Source organism: Felis catus, chromosome A3, assembly GCF_018350175.1.
Source record: "Felis catus isolate Fca126 chromosome A3, F.catus_Fca126_mat1.0, whole genome shotgun sequence".
Classification (NCBI taxonomy): Eukaryota; Metazoa; Chordata; class Mammalia; order Carnivora; family Felidae; genus Felis; species Felis catus.
This window is the reverse complement of record NC_058370.1, coordinates 35,175,995-35,199,862: the sequence shown is the minus strand read 5'-3', so window position 1 is coordinate 35,199,862 and position 23,868 is coordinate 35,175,995. Positions and strand designations below refer to the sequence as shown.

The window sequence follows — 23,868 nt, the reverse complement described above, 5'->3', positions numbered from 1 at the left end:
AAGTCGGAAGCCCAACTGACTGCGCCACACAGGTGCCCCCAAACCAAAACAATTTAGATGACTTAACATATTTTAAATACGATACTGAGTTTAGATATAACCTTCCCTCTTTATATATACATATGAAATATATAACATTGAGTCCTCAATATATAACATGTAATTATTATATAATATTATTATCTATGTTCTTCACTTACTTTTTATATTGCAGCTACTCCCCACACATACAAAAATCTCAAAATTGAATCTTAATTGGGCCAGAGGAAACCTCAGCATTTTTCAAAAGGCAGATGTTAAGGTGGCCATGCTCACTAGCCACAACTTACAAATTAATGAATGCATAAAATCTATACACATACAAATTAAACACAAACTTACACAGACTTCTAAATAATTGAGTTAAGCGGAAAAGTCAAAGCAGAAATTACACCTTTCTTAAAAATGAAAGGTGGGAGCATTACACGTCAAAATCTAGGGATGTCATATGTAGCCAAAAATAATTTTAAAACGATCAGTAAAAGTTAATTGCTTTCTGCAGTGCCTGGGTCGTTCAGTTGGTTAAGCCTCCAACTCTTGATCTCGTCTCAGGTCATGATGTCATGGTTCATGTTCATGAATTTGAGCCCCATGGTGGGCTAGATACTATCAAGGTGGAGCCTGGTTGGGATTTTCTCTCTCTCCCCCTCCCCCACTCGTGCTTGCGCTTTCAAAATAAACTTTATAAAAAGTTAATTGCTTTCTGAATAGTCATATATTAGGTAAACATTTGGCAAGTGTTGGGGCAAGTGTCGGGGAGAGAGAAGTATGGGTGAAGAAAGAGAATGAGGAAGAAGTATAAATTCACAATGTTCATGATAACAAGGAGGTGTAATTACAAAAAGGATAGAAAACACTAATACTACATATATCTTTAACCCAGATATCTGAAAACCTATATAAAGTGGATGGGTTTTTCAAAGTTAAAATAAAGTCGACCCAAAAAAGAAGAAACTGAACAGTGACCTTGGAAAACTGAAAAACATAAAAGATTAGACCCAGATAGGTTTACAGATGAGTTCTATCAAATTTTCAAGGAAAAGGCAAATCCCACATACCTACCACTCTCCCAGGACATAGAAAAAAAGTAAATTACTACCTGACTCATTTCACAAGTCCATGATCAGGTCCTGACAATGACACCATAAGGTTAACAAAACACCAACCAACCTTAGAGTTCAATTCTCACAGAGAAAAAATTCTAAAATATGAATAGATCTATCCCAGAATGTTGCTAAATGAAGAATTTGGGATATTTCATCACTGAAAGCAGATCAATGTGATTCACTAGCTAAAGAGATTAAGGAGAGAAGTCTGGTACGTGCATATCTTAGCATACCTTGCAAGCTGAAATCAACCTGAGTGTGAAAGGTCTCTAACACATACCATTCAATAAAAATAGCAAGTCCCAGAATGATATGAAATATGAACAGTGTGATACCATTTACCTAAATCCACAACTACAGAAGGATATGAACAGTGTAATACCACCTACGTAAATACACATAAGACAAACCCATATATTTCTCTACGTACGTATTTGTGTATGTAAATAAATAATTTAAAAATCTGGAGATGTATGACTCTACCTACTTCTGGGAAGGACATAAAGACTGGGGCTGAAAATCAAGGTATCTTTAGTATGATCTCTGTGGTGGCCATTTTTATTATAGGAATATATTCCTGCATTTATGTGCCGCTTGCGTAAATAAGAATGCAAATTTCAAAAAAGGAAAACAAAAGAAAGCCCACATATAGGCAGATACAGTTATTCTTTAGTCCCAAACAATTTAAAGCAGAAGAAAGAACAACATAGTAGGTCATGTTTCGAGGTAGCTTCCTCACAATGGCAATCGTTGCTGTTTGGAGGAGGAACGATTCCATTAGTCATTAGTGACCAGGCTAAAAGCTGTTGAAAGCATGAAGGTCATGCTAACCAGCCCAGCTGAGGTAGGTAGCAGCCCTCCATTCATTAGCACCAAGGCTTCCCATGTAAATAAAGTCACAAAGATGAGCCAGGCAGCAGACAATGGGAGAAGGCAGAGATGCTTTGTCAGGTCCATGACTCTGTCTGCCCCAAAATGACTGTTATTGGGTCTCTCTTCCCACTTCTCTCAGTTCCTATCAGTTTGTCTTTTCTCTGTGTCTTCCATGTCTATTTCCCAGTGTCTGTATTAGGGATGGACGGACACACACACACACACACACACACACACACACACACACACAGGGCCCCTTCACTCGAGGTGGCTTAGAAGCAACCTTCTGGTACAGTGATGTGCATTCATGCTTTCTATGCCATAAAACAGATCTGCAGAGAAATATAGACCTGCAGATGCCCCTCAGGCTATCATGGATGTGTTATTCAGGGATCTATAACAAGAATAATCTGTAACAAGAATAATCAACAAGATAATCAAGGGAACTAAACAATAGCATTAAAGAAAGATGAAAAAACAACATGATGGTGGTAAACCAGACTTCAGAAATCAGTGGCAAAACACTCCCCTTTGCGAAATTTTAGGCGCTCCATCATCTTTTCACTCTTGCCAACCATCTCTTTTAAGATTTCCCTTCGGTTTTATTTTAAAGAAAATAGTAATGAGAGGCTTCTGATATAAAAGGCTCATATCAAAAATGAAAAGAAAGCTTATATCAGCTTTCGTCACCTTTCATTGGTTTAACTGGTTCTCCAAGGATCTCTTCAGTGAAAGGGCACACAACGCAGTCCTCAGTACATGATGTTTCTCAGATTTCATTACTGTCTTTACCACTAAAATATTAATCTCTACCTTGGTTACCAGCTTCATCAGAATGGTCTCATTATGTGAAGGACTTGAGCGGGGGCTGATGGAAAGAGGGCACTTTAGACCTTTATCTCTCAAGAGATCTGCAGTGGTGTTGGTAGCTCATTTCATCGCTTACTTTTTCAGAGCTCTGGGGTTCTGAACAAGGTAAGAGGCATTCTCAAAAAATGACACTGAAGTACCCTGAATCTTCCCAACCTCAAACTGGCAGGCAGGGGCTGTACTTTACACTGCCTCTGAAATACTTCATTGGGCTCGGCATTAGGGGCAGTGAGCGGCTGGCTTATTTTATGTAGATGGTACAACTCTGACCTACAGATTCAAAAAGTGGGCCAAGCCTTTAACAGCAGTTTGATACAGGTAATTGATTTTAAAATGGGAACAAATGAAGGTGCATGTCGCAGTCCAGCCAACTCCAGAGAAAGTTAAAAGGACAGTTACTTGTTTTAAAAGGCAAGGGGAGGTAATGGCCACTCTATAATGATGTCCTTTTTGAAACCATCTCAAAGCTCCACCTACCAGCTAACTGATAAAACAGAAATGCTTTCCCTTTGCCATGCCAAAGCCTCCTCTTCTCCCATTCTCTGGCTTGCCATCTAAGGCCTCACAAGATACTTCAAGGTTCAGTTGCCTCCTCCACCCCCCTAGAGCACCACGTCTCCATACACTGCTCCCAGGAAAGGTCCTCCTTCTCCTTGAGGGACACAGGAAGTAAAGGAGAATTTACACAAAGAATGGATATATAACTGGGCACCTTTTCCAGAGTAAACACTGGAGTGAGCAGCTACTGGAAGGAGGCCAGTGGGCTTTTAAATAGTCTCATTGTTTCTCAATTCTTATGCAACTGGAAAAGATTAGCTATTGCACTGGCTGCAGAGGAAAAGCTCCCTGGACCGTGGAGGGGACAAGAAAGGATGGGAGTCCTCGAAGGCCTTGCTTCATAGCAAGTGGTAAAAAGCTCCTTCTAAAGAAGATGATGAGAAACTGAAAGCGTCAGTATGAGGCCAACAAGGGAGCTCAGGCAGGCTATTGGGGACCAAAATATTCAAGTTAGACATGTGCATTTCACATGGAGATGACCCTCCATCTATTCAGGTGACAAGAACTAAGGAAGAACAGCTCTATTTGTTGGCCTACTCCGCCCTGAATCTTTAAATCTGTTCTCTTGTCTCCCTGGCCGGACCTACAGGGTAGTCTTCAAGCCTTATGAGACCTCACCTACCCCAGATATGCTGGATCGATTATGAAGTCAACTCTGCCCATCCCCCACCCCCTCCCCAGACAGTTGGGTCAAAATTTTGGTAAAGAGTTTTTTGTTTCTGGACATATGCCAACAGAGGGAAGTACATGAAATCAGGTTTATTTAAGGTCCTGGGTATGGCAGGCTGAATAATGGCCCCCCAAAGATACCCAATATCCTAACCTCTGAAATTTGAGTGTTTCCTTACATGGCAAAAAAGGACTTTGTAGATGTGATTAAGTTAAGGATCCTGAGATGGGGAAATTATCTTGGATCACCCAAGTGGGCCCTAAATGCAATCTTAAGTGTCCTCATAAAAGGGAGGAAGAGGGAGATTTAACACACAGAAGATGAAGCAATGTGACCACAAAGGCAAAGACTGGAGAGATGCCACCACAAGCCAAGGAGTGTTGAAGGAAGAAGTCTTAACAGGAAGTTGAAAGGGTCAGGGGATGGATTCCCCCTTTTGCCTGGAGAAAGATGGTCCTGTAAACACCTTCATTTCAGATTTCTGGCCTCCACAACTGTGAGAGAATAAATTTCTGTTGTTTTCAATCACAAGTCTGTGGTAATTTTTTGCAGCAATCCAAGGAAAGGAATAAAGATATTTCTACAGACATCTTTCCCAGGATCCAATGGTCTTTTAACAAATTTGCACCTCCGCAATAAATACAAACTTGAAATAAACCTTGCAGCTTCCCCCAAAGCAATCAAGTCAGTCTCCATTTTTTTGTTTCTATTTGTGAACAAATGGATTCATTGCTTCAACAATGAATCACTTGCTTTCACATAACATACAGCTCTCAAACAAAAATGCACCATGGCTCAGATATGAACTTCCTGAAGTATAACTTTTACCTTTAACCTTATGACAAAAATATTCTATTAAGAATTGGTTGCTTCCCTATCCAACCATACAAATCTCACTAAACCAAATAACCCATGACCTTAAGTGACCCCATGATCAGAACAACTAAAGCTGCTTTCCAGAACACGGAGGGTTAGGATAAAATTTCCACTGACGTAAAGTCAATTAGTGACTATCAAGCACATGTCAATGTCTTGCTCTTCAATCTTTAAATAAGATATCCTTATATTTCTAAAAACAGATGGACAGCTATATCAGATCACCCAAAGCTTTTGTTCTTTATTTTTTTATTAAAATTTTTCAATGTTTATTTCTTGAGAGAAAGAGAGACAGAGTGTGAGTGGAGGAGGGGAAGAGAGAGAGGGAGGCACAGAACATGAAGCAGGCTACAGGCTCTGAGCTGTCAGCACAGAGCCCAATACGGGGCTGGAACACACGAACTGTGAGATCATGACCTGAGCCAAAGTCAGACACTTAACTGACTGACTGACCTAATCACCCAGAGTTTTTGAATAAATGGCTTTCCTCAAAATGAGAATCTGACACTGATATATTGCATCATTAATGACAATTTTCCCCTTTTGCTAAAAATACCTCCGTTTTCATCAAGCCATTAAGTAGCATTTTCAAAAAGCATGTAAAGGCTGCAGGATTAAGAAAATGATAATAGGCAATGCTGTTGAGGGTTGGGGGTAAAGGCATTCTTGATAGTTTGGTGAAAAACTATTTTGCAATCCATTTCTATAGGCTTGAATTGTCCATACTCTTTGATCTAGTAATCCTACCAGTATGCATACAAAATCCATGCACAAAGATACTGTGATGCTGCTAGTGGCAGAAAAATAGTTTCTTTATATAAGTATCACTAAGCAACTGGTTAAATACACTACAGTATTTCAATATTCTGTACTCATTAAAAATAATGCTTCGAATGAATAGTTGTTTGCTGAATAACAGCAAGTTTAGAAGAGTTTCTAAAAACAGTCACAACTCAAACAAATATAAATGCTCTCAACATATTATTAAGGAGGTAAAAAAGCTGGTTACAAAATTGTATCCAAGAATGATCCCAATTTTTATGTGTTATATACAGCTTACACACACACACATTTTTTAACAAGAGAAAAAGATTAGCAAAATATATACAAAACACAAATAGTAGTTATGTCTCGGTGATAGAAGTTTAGGTGATATTTTAATACTTCCTGTGTTTTAAAATACTTATAGTGATAATAAATTTTTGTATTCAGGAAAAAAATGTTTGCTAAAGAAAAAAAAGACATTAAATGTCTTTTCTTCGTATAGATCCATGTTTTCCACCAGAATTCCTGGTAAGAACCAAGAGCAGGAAGAAACTAATAAATAAAACTGTGAAGTGTTCTTCTCGACATTTAAAACCTTGACTGTACATTGGGAGCTTTCACACACACCAATTATGACCGGTTCTTAGGAAGGAGTTACGTTAAGTAATACTGATTAAAACTTGGGTATTATGTCTAAAATTTCTACTCTACTTATATTTGGAAGTGAAACAGATTATGGTTATGCTAGATTTAGTCTTTAATGAACTCTGAACTATAAAAATAAAAACATAAGGCCATTGCCATAAATCTACAAAATTTATCATAAATATATAATAAATTGGTTTATCGATAAAGTGCCACCTGATTCAAAATAATTCCTGGAGTTTATAAAACACACAAACTGAATAGAAATAAAATGAGAACAGCAAGCATCTGGTCTTTGTCTCTAGTTCCCCCTGCTCAACATTAATCATAAAAGGCAAACATAACTTTCTTAAAATTAATAATTATAAAATAGATTAATAAAAATATTAAGATGAATTTCCTTTATGTTTTTTATTTTAGAGAGAGACAGTACAAGTTGAGCAGAGGGGCAGAGGTGGTAGAGACAGAGAGAGAAAATCTTAAGCAGGCTCCACACTCAGTCAGCACAGAGCCTAACAGGGGGCTCAATCCCCTGAACTGTAAGATCTTGATCTGAGCCAATATCAAGAGTCAGACGTTCAACTGACTGAGCCACCCAGGCACCCCAAAAATGAACTGCCTTTATAAATGTATTAGGTGATATTTATAATATTATATGCATCATTATTTTTAAGAATTTTATAAAAAATCTAGAAGATGCTTGTTTATCTGGGGTATTTAAGAGTGGCTTAATTTGAATATAATGAATAATTGCTAACATATAATTCAGTCTGTAATGACCAATTTTCAAATAAATCAGAATATGATGAAGTATATAGTTTTCCAAGAAAAGAACTGGTTTCAAAAGACTGTTTGGATATTGGTTGCTTGCCTACAACAACTTCCTTGAAAATGACATCTGAGTTCATGTGCCAGCCTCCCAAGAGCCCTTGAATAGGGTGAGTGTTCAAACTGTATTAAAAGTAGTTGTCTATGACTGGGGTTCTCTGACCTGTTGATGCCTTGCTACTCACCTCTTTCCACACAGTTAATTCCCACTGAAGGGCTCAACCAGACACCCATCTTTAGGGAGCAACCTTGTGGGGAAAAGGACTCAGTGGCAGAAGCTAAGAGCTCTAGGGACTGTGGTGTCCTATTTCTAAATGTTTAGGGAGTCCCTGACTTACTAGTATTTTGATCTTTCAGAAGAAAAGATATAATTTGCAGATTAATGATATTTATTTACAGTTGAATCATAGACATGGCTTCTAAAAAAGAAATTTTTGTTTGATAAGAAAAATAAATCACCTTCTATAATATGAAAATATGTAGTGTGTGGTAGGAACCTGGGATAAGGAATATATAAATTAACTTCAAATCTGTTTTAGCAAGACTTATCTTTTATACATGCTGTAAAAATTCTGCGAAGTAAAGGCATTTTATTTCTTTTGTGCCTCTGAAATAGAGTACCTGTTTTTAATGACTAAGGGGTTATAGCAAACAGCAAAAGTTTTTTTTTTTTTTTTATTACTACTGAGTATGTAAGATAAACAGAATTAACCTAATCAGCCCCGAGAATTATAGCAGTCCCGAGAAATAAAATAATTAGGCAAATGTGAAATACTTATAAACAAGGACTGGGCTTTTATCCCCCTTGCTTTCTCACAAGTGAAAGAATGCGTCTCTCTTTTCAAGACTAGAACTAACAGAATATATGGTGGTGTATAGAGTTTACCCTTACTGCCTCTCCCTTAGTAGCAGGTATTAGTCACATGCAACAATGTTTCAAAAGAGTTCAGCCCTCCTCACTCCTACAATAAGGGCCCTGATAAGGTCTGAGGAATAGAAAACAAAAAAAAAAATGGCAATATGATAGAATAAGTACTTTAGGTACGTTTAGTTGGAGCTCAAACATAAATTCTACAAACAGCAGTCTCTCTTGGATTTTATTCATGGTGTTCTTGATTGTGCAGCTAAGGTAGTAGTCTATAGTTTTGTGCTTCCAGTCCAGGGGCTCCAGGGAGGGAACTAGGAGAATGGGGGTTTGGATTGACCTTTCCCTCAGGCTTAGTTTCTTCTTAACTAGAACACTCTTTAAACTACAGATGATAATATCTGGATAGCCAAGGTGGGGACTCAAGTCTCTTGGGGACTAAGGCAGGAGCATAGTGAAAAGACCAGAGAAGGCTTAGGTCACATGGACTTGCCTTAGATCAGTGGTTCTCAAAGTGTGGTACCCAGTCAGTAAACATCGTCTGGGAATTTATTAGAATGCAAAATCTCAGGCCCCACCCAGACCTTCTGAATTGGAAAATCTGGGGTGGGGCCCAAAAATCCATGCTGTGTCCAGCAGGCCAGGTGATTCTGAGGTCAGGTAAAGTTTGAGAACAACTGCCTTATATCAAGTCTTCACCAAAAGGAAAAAGGTGAAGAAAGAAAGAGAAGACAAGACAAGAGGAGAGAACAGTATCTTTTGATCTTAATCTATGGCCCAGACTAGCTCACTGAGAAAGAGACCTGCTAGGCATTTGGGAATGAAGCTCAGGTAAGAAATAAAGACAGTCCATTTTCCTAGAATGCACACTTCTCTTCAGAAGGCCTTGCAAATCAAGGATATGGAAATTCTGGGTCCCGGTACTCACATTCCCACCAAGATCAAGAGTAGATACCAAGCTGGCCTTAAGTAAATGGGTAATTTCTACAACCATTTCTTTCAAGCTTCATCCTTAAGGGTTAAGTCTCAAGAAACCAGTTCAGGGTGACAGGTGACGTGAAGAAAGCAAACAAAGGGTGACATAACCCAAAACTCAACTATTTATTTAATTTACAATGTAGATTTATTTAATCTACAGCTATATATTTAATATACAACATAGACAGTGAAGCCACCTACCAAATAACTTTAAATATTTCCTTCTTCTGGCCCAAACCTTTATGGTCCCTGATAACTACAAACTATAAGTGCTAGCATTTCTCTTAAAAACTCAGAAAAAATATTGGGGAAATAAAGATTCACCCAGAAAACTCAATCTTTAAGAAGCTGCAATGAACAAAACTGCTGAGGAGAAAGATCACATTAAAACGTGAGGGTTCTAGGGAAGCCTGGGTGGCTTAGTCAGTTAAGTGTCCGACTCTGGATCTCAGCTCGTCTCAATCTCAGGGTCATGAGTTCGAACCCCATGTTAGGCTCCACGCCGGGTGTGAAGCCTACTTAAAAAAACAAAAAACAAAACAGAAAACAACCAAGAACAACAACAACAAAACAACACAACTTGAGGATTCTAGAATAAACACGCCTGTAGCTGCACTGAAAAGCAGGGTCATTTCAAAAAACTCAAAAAGTATCAGTTTGCCACTTACATTCTTCACTGGATTTATGAGACTTAACTCATTGCCCCAAATATACTGAGCCCTTTGCATCTTTCTCTTCCCTTTCCATGCCTGAACCTCATTTTTTATGTTTATTTGTTTATTTTGAGAGAGAATGGGTGAGCAAGAGGAGGTGCGTAGAGGAGAGAGCTCCCAAACAAACCTAAAAACAACCAAGGCCAAGGCCGATAAAGTCTTTTCCTGTTACCCAAATGCACATGTCAGTACCATTTTTGCGTGCACCTGCCCTTTTCTCCAGGATCCTGAAATTCTGTTCCCAGGCTCCTGTTCCCAACTCATACCCGCTCTCCCCCTGACCCCCCATTGGTGCCCAATTGGAACTCAGTCTGTAGAATGAGTTTCCGTTCTTCACCTGGTTCTGCAGCTGGTTGAGCCTATGAATCACTTCTTGGCTGACTGCACATCCTAACCTCACCTCTGCTGGGCCCCATCCTTAAGCTCTGACCTCTGAGGTCAGCTTGAGGATGGCTCAGATTGGCACCTGGGTCCTCAAAGGTGGGGATGCACCCTAGACATGTTCTCAGGGGGTATGTGGTTTTCTTTTCCACAGAGCTTGCCTCTTTAGAGGAAACCCTACCCTATTGCTCATAAGGTCCTTCTCTCTCTTATGCCCAGTCCTCCATACTTTGCCCTTCATTTGCCCTTGGACTGGCTCTGCCATAATTACTAGGCAAAGCATCACCGATATGAATCATACATGTCAAGAGAAAAAAAAAAAGCTCTCTTTAGAGGTTTCACCTTGCCTTGATTATCTGAGTGTTTCAAAGGAAAGATTTTTATTTTATCCTTGCTTGAATAATCTATCTGAATGTTGCCTCAGGCAGGTGTATGGGATAAGTCTGAGGACTGCAAGACAGGACTTCACAAAAACAGGGCAACTGCTTTGGACTAGGAGCAGGTGCCAATTCAAGGGCTTGAGAAATCCTTTATTTTAAAAACTATTTTCCTATTAAAATAAACACACAGAGACAACGAGCTCTTAAATTTAATCAAGATTCCTGATATTTAAGTGTTCTCCAAGCAAATTTATAAATAGGCCTTTGCTATTATTACACAGGAGTCAGAAGAAGAGGATAAAGCCTAGGACTGCGTATATTAGAGCGGAGTCCAGACCATAAAAGGAGAAAATATGTTTCCTTAGGTTTTGAGCTAAAAGCTATCCAAATTTAACAGCTTTTATAATATTCACACACACAGAGGTACTACCCGACTTGAAAATAACCTGTGGTCAAAGAGATTTAATCCAAATAAACTCAAATCTCACACAAATTCAATGACCTCCTTACTTACATGTTCAAAACTGTTCCATCTCCACTCTTCAAATGCTTAAACTAAGGACAGAGATGAAACTCCTAGAGATAGTGAGAAAAACAGTTACTTGGAATTTAAGGTTTTAGAAGGTTGATTTTTTTTCTATTTGTGAAAATTCTTTCAAAGACCCACAAACCTTTCTTCTTTGTTTTTTATGCAATTTTTATATAAGAAGTCTGAAAGGAAAAGGAAGCAAAAATCTCTAATCTCAGTTCATTTGTAAGAGAACGGTCATATTTTCAGGATTTTGGTTTCCTTTTTTCCAGATGTGGTGTCATAATTAGCCATGATCTCCAACGAGGCAGAAAACTTACCGTGTGTTGGTTTCTGTAAGTGAGAGGGCACATAGAAACTACTATTCCTCAGGGGCACTCGGGTGGCTCAGTCGGTAGATCATGCCACTCTTGATCTCAGGATTGTGAGTTCGAGCCCCACATTGGATGTCAAGTTTACTTAGAAAAACAAAAAAATACAAAAAACCAAACTACGTGTACGTATTAGAACATACACTGTCTTTGGCTTTGTCTGATAGGTCAGCAGGGATTGAACGCTTCATGTTTCACTGCCATTCACCAGCACCAATATTCACACCACTTGAAACAGGTCTTCTAATAGGTCTTCTAATTAGTATGATCCAAATTTTATGGTTAAGTAATTTGGCCACACCCGAAAAACTGGGTCTGACTTGAATTATAGATTTCATTACTTCCACAATCAATATTAAATTAATAGCACCTGTATAGCCTGTGGGTCTAGAAAGAGCAGGGTGGTCAGAAATGGATGACCTGAATTCCGGTCCCATCTCTGCCCCAACTAGCTGCGTGTCCTTGAGGAAGCCCCTAAGCTCTCAGAACCTTCATTTCCTTGCCTGTAAGGAGACTCAAACAGTCTCAGGGGCTGAAGCAGTCATTTTTCTGAACCCTTCTAGCTCCAGTTGGTTTGATTAAACATTACTTGGGCTTCAAATAAATGTAGATGTTATTTAAAAGCCCTGTATGTCCTCCTGAAATAGATTTTATTTCCCAAAATTAAAGCCACATTCAAATGGCTCCCAATAAGATTAAAAACAATGTATTACTATTGTGTATTGAAGAGCAACTGACAAGGTAATGACACGGTGACATTTCTAGAACAGCTCTTCAGTAGCAAAGCAGACTTTAAAGATGCCAAATGCTTGCCAATTCTGGTAAGGTCAACGGCCTTCAAATAATTGTTCCTTTCATACGATGTGTGCTTTTACTGGATTATTTTAAAATGTGTTTGCTTCCATTGCTTATATAGAAACTGAAAAACATCCCTCACTCTCACAAAGCCCAGAGGCAATGGGAAGGAGATCAGAGGTCAGAGAAGTAGGATGTGAAGCAATTCCCAAGGGTTCATGTTGTATTTTATTTTAGCAAATGTCTCCAACTTCTAATTCAAGCCATATCAGCAGGCTGGGAAAAAGAGCAAAAACGGAGCTCCTTGAATGAAATTCCCTGCCCCTTTGTTAGACAAACCCTCGGATTCCACCCCCTCCCCCACCCGCCACCCCGTGTCCACACTAATAAGCAAAATTGCTGAAAATCATTTGGGCCCATGTGTCTGCAATCAATTATTTTGTTTCTTAAGGGGTAAAGTTTGACCCAGCATATTTTAAAATGCTGCAAGATTTCAGGCAAGTTTCAAAGACACCAGGAAGAAGTCAACAGCCTGACCCGTGGAGGAGGAAAATGACATTCTCATTAGGCAAGAGAAGAGGAGGTCCTTAAGTAATGAGATATGAACGCGGCTCCTGTCACAACTCAGCTCTGAATGCAGGTGCTGGGGCTAATGTGCTGACCCGCCAAGCTTCACAAAGCTCTCAAAATAAGGGCGCTGGACATCCATGTGATAGTTACATTTTACCAAGTACGTTCACAAACTCTCTAAGTTGGAAATCATAACTCAAATGCAGAGTGTGCAAAGTGGAGCTCAGAAAGCTTAGATTGTCTCAAATTATGGTTAAGAACTAGCACTTAAGCCTTTTGATTTTAAACTCTCACTGTCTGACCTTGATCCTCATGATGAAAGTTCCTTAAATTCAGTAAAACATTTTGCATATATATGGCCTCCAACCCAAATGAGGGAAAGTCATCTCTTCTTGGGATTGTATTTAATAAGATATTTTAATAAGAAGTACTTCAACCAAAACTAAGGACTACCTCCATAAAGGAGATGCCTATATTACTGTCAATATCCAACTTCTCATTTCAAATTCACCCCACACAGATCCTTGTTACTCCAGCTTCCAAATCAGGAGATATTTTTGGTCATCTAAAAGAAAATGGAATTCAAGTTTCTTGCATTTATTTTTAAATGTTTTCATAATTTCACTTTAAAAAGATCACTGTTATCTTTAATGCTTAGCTCTGTTTTTAGAGTCTTTTAAATGTGATAGAGAAAACTTAGTATTATCAAAACATCAAGATCTAACCACTTAGTCCATGACATTAGTTGGCCTACAGCGCTATTTTGGAATATTTGTGGTGGGCATTTTAATAAAATTTATGTGGTTGCCTATGCTTTACTCAAATAAAATCACAAGTGTGACTAAGCCATGATAAATATTTTTATTTTTCTTCTGCCCTAATTGAAACCAACCCTCGAGGTAAAACGGGAAAGGAAATAGGATTCAATTATGGCCATTACATGAATGAGTTAAATCAGGTTTTGTGGACAAAACATCTCAAGTTTAAAAGACAGGAACACTTATCATTAAGGCATATGTTGGCCATCTATGTCACACACTCCCATGGCCAATTTTCTTTAAATAGTAAAAATAAGCTGTGCTCCATATGACCATTTCCTAACTATCAATTCTCCGTAAGTATTTTAAAATATGAAATCTATGTTAAATATTCTGTCCAAAATGACGTTTGGGAAGCTGGACTTTTAAGGCTTTACATGCAGTATCCTTATCTCGTTCCTGAGATTTCTCAATCTCTGTAGAATTTAACCTCTACCATTACCCTATAGTCAACTCATCCTGGTTTTCCACTTTTGTCCTCCATCCTTGTTTGTTCTCATTCTCCCTCCTGTGGTGATCCTGCAATATCACTGTTCTTTGGTCCTCTCCAGAATTCCACTCCTCATTTTCACTTGCCTCCTACGACATCTCCACCAGCACTCCTAGCACTTTAGATGTCCTGATATGTCCCAGCTGAGCTCACTACTACAAAACGATTGCTTGGAAGAATGAGTCAAACTATCAAGATCCATGTAAGAGTAATCAACACAAAGATCTTCATGTTGGTTAAACAACAACAACAACAAGAACAACAAACCTACAGGACCAAATTAAAAAAAAAAAAAGCCGACATAAGAAACAACAGGTTTTGGCAAGGATACAGAGAAAAAAGAACCCTCAAGCACTGTTGGTGGAAATGCAAACCAGTGCAGCCATTGTGGAAAATGGGTAAAAAGAGAACTACCCTTCAATCCAGTAACTGCACTATAGGTATTTATTCAAAGAATACAGAAACAGTAATTCAAAAAGATACATGCACCTCTATGTTTATAGCAGTATTATTTATAATAGCCAAATGCAGCTCAAGTGTCCATCTATTGATGAGTGGATAAAGAAGATGTGTGGGATATGTGTATGTGTGGGGTGTGTGTGTGTGTGTGTGTGTGTGTGTGTCAGATGGAATATTATTCAGCCATAAAAAATAATGAAATCTTGCCTTTTGCAGTGACATAGATAGAGCTACAGAGTAAAATATTAAGCAAAATAAGTCAGTCAAAGAAAGACAAATACCATATGATTTCACTCATATGTGGAATTTAAAAGACAAAACAAATGAGCAAAGGGAAAAAGAGAGACATACCAAGAAACAGACTCTTAACTATAGAGAACTGATGGTCACCAGAGGGGGGTTGGGTAGAGGAATGGGTTAAATAGGTGATGGGGATTAAGGAGTGCACTTGTCATGATGAGGACTTAGGTAATGTAGGGAGTTGTTGAATCACTTTATTGTACACCTGAAATTAACATAACACTCTTTATTAAATAATGTATTAAAAACTTCTAAAAACTGGCTTTTTTATATGAAAACCATCTGAACTTTCAGTGAACGACAGTCTTCATGAGCTAATAGTAAAGAGGTCATTGTTTGTACCCTAATGGGATCTGGGAAAGACAAGAAATCGATGAATGGCTAGAACAATCTCAGCAAACTCTCTCAGATCCTGCCACTGCTTTGCACTATTTTGTAAATTCAATGTCACAATTTTAAGAAGCATATCAACAAAACAGAGGAGTTGGTGAAGGAAGTCATGCCATTTAAGCAACAATTAATAAAAGAAGTTTCCAGAGATTTCAGAGTCAATCTAAGCTCTTCCTATAACTGGGTGGGAACAGAAGGCAAGAACCAGTGAACTGGGCTGAGTCCCACAGCCCTACTGATGGAGCTGGGAAAGAACAATGACCATGAACTGCTGGTCCAATACCAATGTGATCCCCATTCTGACAGATGGCATGTATTGAAACTCACTCATATGGAAGACGGAGTAATAGAGATATTCTGTGTTCATCCAGAGGAAAAACTATGTACCAAAGATTAGTGGTCTTAGGAAACGGGAACCCTCCTGCACTGTTGGTGGGAATGCAAACTGGTGCAGCCATTCTGAAAAACAGTGTGGAGGTTCCTCAAAACATTAAAAATAGAACTAGCCTACGACCCAGCAACTGCACTACTAGGAATTTATCCAAAGGATACAGGAGTGCTGACTCATAGGGCCAATGTTTATAGCAGTGCTTTCAACAATAGCCAAATTATGGAAAGAGCCTAAATGTCCATCAACTGATTAATGGATAAAGAAGATGGGTATTGAGGAGGGCACCTTTTGGGATGAGCACTGGGTGTTGTATGGAAACCAATTTGTCAATAAATTTCATATAAAAAATAAAATAAAATAAAAAAAAGAAGATGTGGTTTATATATAAAATGGAATACTACTTGGCAATGAGAAAGAATGAAATTCTGCCATTTTCAGCAACATGGATGGAACTGACAGTGTTATGCTGAGTGAAATAAGTCAGTCAGAGGAAGACAGGTATCATATGTTTTCATTCATATGTGGAACTTGAGAAATTTAACAGAAGACCATGCGGGAAGGGAAGGGGAAAAAATAGTTACAGAGAGAGAGGCAAACCCTAAGAGACTCTTGAATACAGAGAACAAACTGAGGGTTGATGGGGGGTGGTAGGGGAGAAGGGAAAATGGGCGATGGGCATTGAGGAGAGCCCTTGTTGGGGTGAGCACTGGGCGTTGTATGTAAGCGATGAATTGCAGGAATCTACCCCCAAAACCAAGAGCACACTATATACACTGTATGTTAGTCAACTTGACAATAACTTATATTTTGAAAAAAAGGAACGTAACTTTAAATCAGTATCAGGAAAATTATTTAACAATGAAAAGTGTGAATTTTCAGGTTTCAGAGTAGACACTTCTCATCATCTAAGGACTGAGATGTCCCTCTGTTCTTAGAAGTTGTAAAAGGATTGTTGCACTGAGTGAGATGGGAATAAATGCCCTCTAGTGACTTTTCAGAAAATAAAGTAGGGTTAGTCCATCTCTAGATCTTATCAGCCCTTTTCCAGATTCTTCCGACCCAAAGTAGTCTGAGCATTCTCTCAACTGCAAGTATGCAGTGAAATGCTTTCTGATGTTTATTCTGTATACGAATATTGGTTAAAATTCAAGTGATAAACAGATACAGAATGATTGGGAAATGCTTGTACAATTTTGTATTTGCAAATAGTCTTGGAACTAATAAAAAACACAACTTTCTACTTCAACAGCCATCATCTTGTCTTTGATTTGTGAATTTGAAAGACTCCTGCAAGAGCCAAGCCATCAAAAAGACCACAGAAAGCAGTTTAGAAAACAATGATTCACAGTGACTACACTTAATTAAGACTTTTTCCACCCTAAACTAGAACAAAATATATTATAAAGCCCAAGCTACAGGCTTCTGATTTTGGTCATTTTTGGTCATTCGTATGCCAGTCTCTGGGAAACAAAGAATTTCAATTTTAGGATACTGGCCAACATTTCAATTTTGAGAAGGTGCAGTTTGTTTGCCAAACATCCATCACTTTAATTTTATAAACTGGTACGCTATTCTTACTCAACACTTGTCATAAAACCATTGCACACTGCTTTGCTAAGCAGCAGCTATGTGTGACGCCCAATTGTATTTTCAATATTAAATACCTGAAACTTATGGGTGAAATTTTCTATCTTGTTTACTTCTTTTAAATAGCATGGAGACTATTAGAATTATCAAGACAACTGGTACATCAGCAACAGGTAAATGACACTGGTGCAAAGGGAAAACATGTCTTTGAAAATTCTGTATCTGTTCTCTAGTTTAAATTATTCAAATCACTGTTTGGCTAAAGGGAAAGAAAAACACAAGGGATCTGAAGAAATGAAATAGAAGATAAACCACGAAATGCAGATAAATCGTGCATAGTCTCATTCAAGAAAGTTCCCCTCTCTTCTGCAGTTTATATCACAAAGTAATTTTATTAAGGTTTTATGGAAAGGTCACTATTGCATTTCTGCAATATTAAAAACTATTTTAGCATACAGAAATCCCACATGAGCCTGAAATATTAGTTCAAGACTAAGTTTATTAAGGTTTTGGCATGGTTCAATATTAACGTTCTCCAAACATTACAACCATTTCAAATCAGATAAACAGTGGGATATAAAACCATGGTTCATAAAAATAAAATAGCATCATTACATATTAGTTCTTGAAGATTAGCTTTAAATATATTCTAAACCTGTGAAGCAGCTTATCAGAACAGTTCATTGTGCATTGACGCTTTCATTTCACAAAGGAATCAGCCACAAACACAGTTAAGGCCTGGGTAGCATTTATCAAAGTAAATTGGTGTTTTTAAGACAAATTCTAATTCAAGTGCCAATAATAATGCGAGTTATCCTCCTAGTCCCTTCTGTCTCCTAATATTTTCATCTATGAATGCCTGATGATTAATCAGAGAAAGTCTTTTAGGTCTGTACCTGAGTCAGGTGAGTCTGCTGCCTTAAGTTCTTTAACTCCTATATTTCAGGGAAGGTGTAAGGTTTATCTCATATAATCAAACAGCAGAAGCCTGTTCTCCAGCAGTGTGTGAAATTACTGTCAGAGTTTTTTGTTTTTTGTTTTTTTTTTAATAAAATATTCATTGGTAACTAACACATTGGAGAATGATGATGCTCCCTGGTAAGTGAAAAGCACTCCCTGAAATTTACAGAGCACCCACAGTTTCACCAGATGCCCCATAAGTAGAGTCATTTTTTGACTCCAGGCATAAGATTGAAGACATCACTTGGCCCACAGCTCTGTGCCCAGGAAGATGCTATGGAAGCATTCCTGGTTACATGAATATACAGATTCTAGTGATGGGAAGTGTATACACAGATGCTGAGGGCTCATGAAAACAACCTCTCACTGGACCTCAGGCTCTCCCTTCTATTTAGTTTCCTATAGATTTGAACAGTCGATCTGAATCCTCTCTCTGTAAAGTCATGACTCATGATGACCTCCTTCCCGTAGTCTTAAAGACTTGGGACTCTCACTGCATTTTGTGGCTGTGTTTTAAAGTAGATGTAGTACTCCAAGGTGCCTTCATAGTTCTCTGCAAAGCAGTAGATCATATTTCAAAGCTTAAATGATTGACTACAGAACTGACATTTCCCTTTATGGTCAAAAGAATGGAATAGTTCTCAGCTATTCTTAGGCAATGAGCACAAAGGCTTTAAGCCTGCAGAAATGGATGCTAAGGATGCAGAACCAGACACCAAAGAATCTCCCCTAAATGCTACCTTCCAAACTTAAATCAGCCTCTTCCCTCATAGCTGTAACATCCTCCCAATATGCCAAATAAGGACTCACTTCTGCAAAAGTTTTTTGAAGTGTGAGCGTTTATGGGCAGAGATACATACCAAATATGTTTATAGGTTACTTATATTTTCAGCCTACTTAATTATTAAATCCAAATGAAGGCAGCTGCGTCCAAAAAATACATAGTAAATGGGGTGGGAGGAGGCAAGAAGCTCGAAATCCTAAACTCCAGCCTATTTTTAGATATGCCTCAATACACACACCTACACAAGGGAGCTCACAATTACATGAGACACACGGACTCAGTCCAGTGGGCAACAGTGCACTCAGAGAGGAAAAGACTAATTTTAAGACCGGATTCAACCAATTACCGTGAAACCAAAGGAGAATTCCACAAATCACTCTTCAAGAAATTTCCCCGTCTGAAGATGGTCATGCATGTCATTCTGAAGGGGTTCCCAAAGGTAGACGAGATGACATACATAGAAGGCTCTGGGAACAATGCAGCTCCTTATATATTATTGAAGGAATTATTTCATAATAGACATGGATTCTATTAGCAGCCGTTAGCTGCTAGCAGAGCATTCTAGCCTCTGCCAACCCCTAAATTTTCTATGAATTCTAGGACTAGGAGGACTACATTGTGCAAAGGGACCGAAGATCAGGCTTTATGTACTGAGGGCCACTGCAAGTAAAAATGATAATTCAATTTTTTCTTTGACCAAAAATGCATACAACAGCCCAAAGCTAGTCACATGAAACCAGTAACTCAGTTCTAACCAAATTACCCTGGAAAGAAACGAGTATGTTCATAACAAGGCTGGTTTGGCTTGGTTAAAATAATTCCATGAGATTGACTGTAACTGTATTTCTAAATACTTCTAAAAAGTTGTCCATTGTTTATGTTTATTGTTACTGTTGTAATATTTTTTTAAGTATTTCTACCACACTTAAGCACTCTTTGTGCTTGATGGTTTTCTTTATAGAAAATAAGTCTGCAAAAAACAAAGTATCTTCATGAGGGTTGTTTTTTCACCAAGAAAGTCAATGCTTACACCCCTCTGCATCATCCCATGTGAAGCCATATGACAAGAAGGCCATTTTAAGTTAGACAATTGCTTATTTTTATTTATAACATACAGTTAGTTGGGTTTTACTAAAACCATTTAAGTAGTCTAGACTTAGTCTAAAAGCTATCCTTTTGAGAGCCTAAATTATAATACAGGCAATACATTAACATAGGACTCAGTTTTAAAAGGAATGTATCTCATAGAATTATCTCAAGAATAGCAAAAGAATGTATCTCAAGAATTAATAGCAAAAGCTACATAGTCTATTTGTCCTTAATCTATTTATTGCTGGTGTAAGGCAGTATTTCCAACATACGCCCAAATATCATTATATGTATTTTCATAGATATTAATGATTTGCTAGCACACAATCTTGAAAGTAAATTTTTTTTACACAGGTATGTGATGGATGAGAGGGAGAAAAAAAGATCATAGAATAGAAATACACATTTTCCCCCTTTGCCATTTCTGTTCCCAAACCCATAGATTTCTCAAAGCCTTTGGTTTTCTATCCTTTGCTTATATGACTCCCCATCTTCCTCAGAATATGAGCTGTGCTATAAGGCCCTCTATTATGTAGCCCTATACCACTCTCCTCCCTTCTCCTATTCCTTTCCCATGCTCACTTGACTCCAAACACACGGATTTTCTTCCTGTTCTTCATAGAGGCCATTCATAATTCTGTCTCAGGACCTTTGCATATACTGTTCCTCAGTTTGGACTGCTCTTCTGAGTATCTGCCTGGCTCTTTACATGCAGATCACTGTTCACATGTCACTATATTTTTGTATATGCCTCTCATTTACAAAATAGCATACCACCCACTACCACCACCAGGATTTCTTTCCCTCTACCTGTTCTATTCTTCTACATAAAATACATCAACATCTGATATCTATTATTTAATATATTTTGTTATATCCTTCCAACAGAGCAGAAACTTTATATATTTTATTTTCTGCTGCATCTGTCATATAAAACATGTGTGACATGAAGTTGGTGTTCAATATATACTTGTGTAGAATAAATAAATGCATTCCTCTTCTGACTTTGCTGCAATGAAGAAATTAACAGAGGAATCTGGTGGTCCAATATGTTGGTTGACTCTATGTTGGTGACTTGGGGAGGGAGAGCAAACAATTAAATGGGACATTAACAAAATGTAAAGGGAATAAATGAGGGTCCTAGGGTTAACTACAGCCTTCTGCCTCTTCTCCAAGGGACTGTGCTAGTTATTTCAGTGTAACCCTGCTGGACTAGACACTAACCAGAACTTGACAGTGGTAAGGCACAGCCTCCACACTTAGAAACCCAATCCAGCAGAGAAGAGGCAGATAGATAATTCAACGCAAACTGTACAATATTTTGCAGGAATTTAGAGACAGGAGAAATAACCTCTACCATCATTTTGCTTCTGAAAATACAAACCACTTCATACAACTCTGACCTCCCACAAATCCATATCGTTAGAAGACCCACCTCCGATCCCTGAAAGCCTGAAGATGGAAATTGATGGTATCTCTGAATATGACCAACTCTCAAAGGCCTGAATGGATTTTTATGGAGTTAAAGGGTGAGGTCTAACTATCATTTGAGACAACCTAACACCTAATTGCACAAAAGGTTTTACTCTACATCTCTTTCTGCATCCATGCAAGGGGCCACATGTCTAGTTCCAGCCAATGGGCTTTGACCGAAGAGGAGGCGTGACCCTTCTTGGCTCAAACATATATTGCTCCCTCCTGAGCCACCATAGATTGTTTGCAAAAACAGTCACAAAGTCTTCCCTTCTCTGTATCCTGCCCCTTGGCAAGGTGACCCTGCAGCTTCTCCCAACAAGATGTGGAGATTTCTCCAAGCGGATCTTGGGTCTGGGTTTGGCATATGACTCAGCTTTGCTGCAAATCAGACACATGAAAAGCACGTACAGCTCTTCCACACTGGGGTATTCTTTCTTGTTTCTCTTTGAAACTCAGAGACTATTATGTTAAAAGACTAAGAAAGCCTGCTGGCAGAGGAGAGGCCATATGGAGAGAAGCCTCCGTCAAACCAGTTATCCTGTTTGACACTCCAAATAAATACATGATTGGTGCTATCCTAGACCATCCAGTCCTGGCTGAGCCAGCCAAGACTAGTAACACCTCCAAATGAATACACAAAATTGTGGAAAAGAACACAATTGTTTTTTAAATCCACAAAATTCTGGGGTGATCTGTTACATAGCAAATGCTAACTGATACACCTGCTAGACAAGGATGGGTGGGGTGAGAGTTGACTCTATATGGCTCTGGTAGTATGTGCACATTTTAGTTATATTATGTAAAAAAGCTATTTAAAAGGATTAAGAAGTTCTGAGGAAGAGTTAAAGGAATTCAGAAAAAAATCATAAGGGAGCAATAAGCTAGCAAAGCCATCCAGGATATGAGTAGAGGAGAATAATAATTTAAAGTCAGTTACCTATGATATTTAGCAAGGACTTAAAACTTTAGCAAGGACTTAAAGGACTTTAGCAACATCATTTTTCTGGATGACAGTAATTATCAGGAGCACAAATCTGTCCATTTTACCACAAACAACTTGACACAGTAAAGTCTGTATTTGGGGCACCCGGGTAGCTCAGTTGACTGGGCATCCTACTTCAGCTCAGGTCATGATCTCAAGGTTCGTGGGTTTGAGCCCTGCATCAGGCTCTGTGCTGACAGCAGCCTGGAGCCTGCTTTGGATTCTGTGTCTCCCTCTTTCTGGCCCTCCCCTGCTCACGCTTGCTCAAGCTCTCCCTCTCTCTCTCAAAAATAAACAAACATTAAAAAAAAAAGAAGTTTGTATCTTATCTTTGAATCTCCCCACCTGCTTCTCAAACCCCGTACCTAGCAGAGTGACTGGTATTTTAAGAGGCGAGATTAGAGACTCTTGAATAAGGAATGAATACGGAATGAGGGAAGGAAAGACTCAGTTATGCTATGTGATAACAAAGTGTGTGTCTACACTTCACTCCACATCCCTTTCCAGGTCAGCCTTTGCATTCTCCCAAATTGTTCTTATTTATGGCTCCCCTTCCATTCAGAGGAATAAGTAAGGCAATGGTTGTGCGATAAGTCTGTAAGAATCATGAAGGTTCTGAGTTAGGGCACCTGGATGTTATAATAGCATTTTATAGCAAGGCCTGTAAAATAGCCATTTACAATATTTAGCCGTATTTTTACTTCTGGATGTTTTACTTTTGTTTAACTCATATGGCATATATTTGTAAATTGGCACCCAAATAATATAGTTATGTAATATTTATTGAAATTTTTGAGTGTGTTTAATGCTTCAATACTTTAAACTAAATAAGTAATATTAACCATCTAACCATAGAGTTTTCCCAGGGACCCTAAATTTAACTCCTTCTCAATTTTACAAAATCATTCAGTTCCATATTTCCAACTAAACACAAGACTATCATTTTAAATATAAGAACCAACATGTTTTGAGCAAAATTAGGAAATACACTATTATGTGATAAACATAATATCGTAAAACATTTTAGAATTCAGTTTAGATATGTAGTTACTTCACAGTTCAGCTGACTTACTTTGACTCTCCTAGGCTGGAGTATTTTCATTCCATCATTTCAACCTAATATACCACGAATTGTTTTGAATGTGATAATGTGCATAGCCTACAAATATGACTCATAGACAGAAAAATATGGTTCCAAAATTTTACTTTACATGCTGAATATCACTTGGTTAATTTGAAGATTATTAATAGTCACATTTTCAAGGGTTTAACATTATTTCCCATTGTGTTCAAAAATGTTTTCTCACATCGAATCTGTATCAATACTTTG

General features: G+C 38.2%; 1 protein-coding gene across 16 annotated transcripts in view; it reads right to left on the bottom strand.

The window, feature by feature from the left end:
• PLCB4 (phospholipase C beta 4) overlaps positions 1–23,868 on the bottom strand; it is a 419,557-nt gene that overhangs the window by 168,027 nt on the left and 227,662 nt on the right. For 2 of the 16 annotated variants that reach the window (XM_023251458.2, XM_023251459.2), the window contains one exon: positions 11,062–11,123. The exons of the other annotated variants lie outside the window; for them this stretch is intronic. The gene's annotated coding sequence lies outside the window, so the exon portion shown is untranslated. The remainder of the gene's footprint in view (positions 1–11,061; positions 11,124–23,868) is intronic. 16 annotated transcript variants of the gene reach the window in all.